This window comes from Asparagus officinalis, chromosome 3, assembly GCF_001876935.1.
Source record: "Asparagus officinalis chromosome 3, Aspof.V1, whole genome shotgun sequence".
Taxonomy (NCBI): Eukaryota; Viridiplantae; Streptophyta; class Magnoliopsida; order Asparagales; family Asparagaceae; genus Asparagus; species Asparagus officinalis.
This window is the reverse complement of record NC_033796.1, coordinates 33362181-33365966: the sequence shown is the minus strand read 5'-3', so window position 1 is coordinate 33365966 and position 3786 is coordinate 33362181. Positions and strand designations below refer to the sequence as shown.

General features: G+C 38.0%; 1 protein-coding gene across 6 annotated transcripts in view; it reads left to right on the top strand.

Annotated features, from left to right (window-relative positions):
- Nucleotides 1-377, top strand: part of LOC109833705 — a 7115-nt gene extending 6738 nt beyond the window's left edge. For all 6 annotated transcript variants that reach the window (XR_002245331.1, XR_002245329.1, XR_002245330.1 and 3 more), the window contains one exon: nt 201-377. The gene's annotated coding sequence lies outside the window, so the exon portion shown is untranslated. The remainder of the gene's footprint in view (nt 1-200) is intronic.

The following is a 3786-nucleotide window of genomic DNA, read 5'->3' as shown; positions in this document are numbered from 1 at the left end:
GTAACATTTGTTTTAATGTATGAAATTGTAGTATGCTACCGTATTGCTCTTGTATAGCCCCTGAGCTTCTCGGTTATTTTCATTATTCCCTTTTGTTTGATCTTTTATTGTTACTGTTTTAAGCTACATATTGCTGAAGTGCAACTATGGGCATATGATGGACATTATGCAATAGATGCCTTCCTGTTTTCTGTATACAGGTTTTCTTCAACACAGAGATTTTTCAAAGAAGTCCTCTTTCTCACCGCCGCTGAGTTTTGGTCCATATTCAGTTACTGATGTGCTCGACTGCTGGAACAACCTGGATGTTTTTGAGAGCTGAGAATAGGAATGAGAATCAACTGATGGAGTCAAAGAAATAAACAGTGATCATTTGACCAAGTTATATATATATATATATATATATATAATGAATAATTCTAACTAAACGTACACTTTTCAAACTACTTCTAGACTAATAGACACAAAGTTTGTGGGGTCAGTCCACTTGAATTGCCATCAAAATTGATGAGTCATCAATGAACCCCACAATCTATGGATGTAGTAGTGTGGGAGTAGTTTCAAAAGCAGGGAGTAGTTGTCACTACGCATAAAGTATATAAGAGCAAAATTGTCCAGTTACATGCGAAGCACGTGACAACTTTAATTATCATCATGTTTGATTGTTTGGTGCCGAAAGATTGCGGTAATTTTCTCTAATAAAAACTTTTTTGGTAGTTTTGTGCAAACTGCCCAAGTTCATGATAGTTCTATGGATTTCTACTCGTTTCTAAGAGACAAATTCCATAATTTTTCCAGAAAACCATGAAAGTTCACAGTAGTTTCTTGAACTTATCCTATATCTCTTACCTCAATTTTGTGCATAGTTGTTGGTAGGTAGCTAATTGTTATCGTTGATGTTGTTATGTCAAAGGTTTTGTATTTCAAGAGCAAAACGGGCCTAAAAGATTCACTAGATGACGCAAGTTCAAATTCAAGCAAGATCAGCTTTAGATGGGATGTGGGTAGTTGCTCGACTTCTTCCGCTGTATTATCTCCATTTTCAATGCCTTCGGCCTCCAGAATTGATTGTTGGACACAGAATTTGCCGAGTTCATCTACTACCACTCTCCAGAGTTCAAGCAGCAATGTTAGCACACTTGATACCCCAAATAGTGAAGAATGTAGCAGAGGAGGCCAATGGATTACCTCAGACTGTGACTGTAAGAACTTTTTTTTTATTTTAATTTTAATTCAAATCTCAAGTTTTCGCTAACTTTTCGAGGTTGAGGACAGACACTAATTCTCTGCTCAACTTCCTGTTGTCTACAGTCGTGGTGTTGGAGCTCTGAAGCTTGCTTGCTGTTGGAATTCATAATGCCATAATCTGAGCAAGTTGAGTCGTATATCAGTTGACGGTAGATATGGGGGGCGTTCATTCCCTGCCGCAGTGCACCGATTATTAACCTTGGGAATTTTGTATTGTAGCTAGAGAGTAATCTGAGGCAAATAAATTCCAGTGAAAATCCGTGCACTTTCAACTTTGAGCTAAATTATATATAGTGTAGATGCAGAAGATTGCCAGCAGGGTTTTGCAATTTTGGAAGTATTGAGTTGAAGAGTAACAAGGACAAATTTTCAAAACCAACCCGTTTCAAGTTTTAATTGCAAAAAACGACCTGTTTCTAATTTATTTAGAAAAACCGACCTGGTTTCAGCACTGTCGCTGAAACCAGGTCGGTTTTTCTAAAAAAACTTCAGCACTGTCGCTGAAACCAGGTCGGTTTTTCTAAAAAACTTTATGAAACTTCACGGGAGTTCAACTCTCGTGAAGTTTACCACGCTTTTAATCTTCACGGGAGTTGAACTCCCGTGAAGATTATTTTCCTCAATAAACTCCACGGGAGTTCAACTCCCGTGGAGTTTGTTGTAATGTTTAAAACTCCACGGGATTTCAACTCCCGTGGAGTTTGTTGTAATGTTAAAACTCCACGGGAGTTGAACTCTCGTGGAGTTACAGGCCAAATTTCCCAGAGAATCGCTCTTTGGGAAATTTAGACTGCAACTTCACGGGAGTTGAACTCCCGTGAAGTTGCAGGTTTTACAAAACATGCACAGCCGCCTGCTGCTGTGCATGCTTTGTATACGTCTACCTATTTAACTCATATATACAACTATTTACCTGTTGACAATAATTACTGCAATATATATATTATTTAAACACGCACGAATCAAACAATACGCAAAAAGATCACATATCGAGCTATAATTGATCCATAAAAGTATAGTATTTGAAAATTCATACAATTTACAAATTTTAACAAAATAAGTTCAAATACAACCCAATATAGCTCCTCTCCTTCCTCTCCCTCTCTTCCCCCTCCCCCTCGCTCTTCCCCGCCCCCCGCGCTGATGAGCCTCGACTATCTGAGTATCCGGCTGTGTGTGAGGCTGCGAAGTGCCGGCTCCATCAGCATGTGAAGTGCCGGCTTCATCAGCATGTGAAGTTCCGGCTCCATCAGCATGCGAAGTGCCGGCTCCATCAGCATGCGAAGTGTTGCCGTCATCGTCACGTGGCCGTCGGCGCCGAGTGTACGCTTGCCCAAATGATCGAGACCTGTCCTCACGACCTGCGAACTCGTCGACGTGAGTCTTATGAAACACATGTGCTATGGTTTTCTTGATCCTGCCGAGGAGCCCTAACGCCACCTGATCATGAATCTCAGGCACGGTCGCATCAATATCAGCCTCAATGCTATCAAAAGCACGGACCTGTGAGGTAAATAATTTATTAAGTACTAACTCAAGAGACTCATATCGTAGTCACTTGATATTTGAATGTCGCTTGTCCTGTTCTCCACAACAGGATAATTGCAAATAACATTAAGGTGATACTCACGTGAGTTGGTTAATGTAAGTTTGTGCAATTCATTAACCAACTCATCGAAAGTACACGATTTTGTTATAAACAATGGTCTCGTCGTACCTTCTTCATAAACGGACATATTATTTTCGAGGTATTTAATCTTCCCATCATACGAACACAAAATTACGATTCGATCGTTCATCATTACCTCTGAAGAGTAAAACATTCAAGATCAATATTACACGAAAAGACTTTAAAAATTTATTGTTACTTACAATTAAATCCTATATCAATTTTAGGGAACCATAATTTTTTCTAAATTCATATACCGATTCATATGTCATACATATGTAGTAACACTATTTTTTACATTATTGATAATTTACCCTCTAAATCGACAAAATAATTTAAGTTTTCTTCACATAATTCATAAAATTCACAATTAAATTCTCAAATCTAATTGATGTCATATAACACTAATTTTTAGATTTTTTATAATTTCATAACTTATTCACAATGAAATTCTAAAATCGACAAAATTATTGATAACACTATTTTTTTTAAAATCAATTAGATGTCATACATATGTAGTAACACTATTTTTTATATTATTGATAATTTACCCTCTAAATCGACAAAATTATTTAAGTTTTCTTCACATAATTCATAAAAATTTCACAATTAAATTTTAAAATATAATTTTTTACATGTAATCACCATTAAATAGCGAGAAAATACAAGAAATTAAGAGAAAATCTAATTTTGGGAAGAATATATCCTCAATTTGTCGAAATCCGGCGACGACGGCGGTTCCGGCGGTCGGAATGAGGTGCCGACGGTCGGAAAGGGGTTCCAGCGGTTGGATTAGGGTTCCGGCGGTCGGATTTGGGGGGCTGCGGTCGGAACTCACGTGGACGGCGGCGGTTGGGCAGGCTAAAATC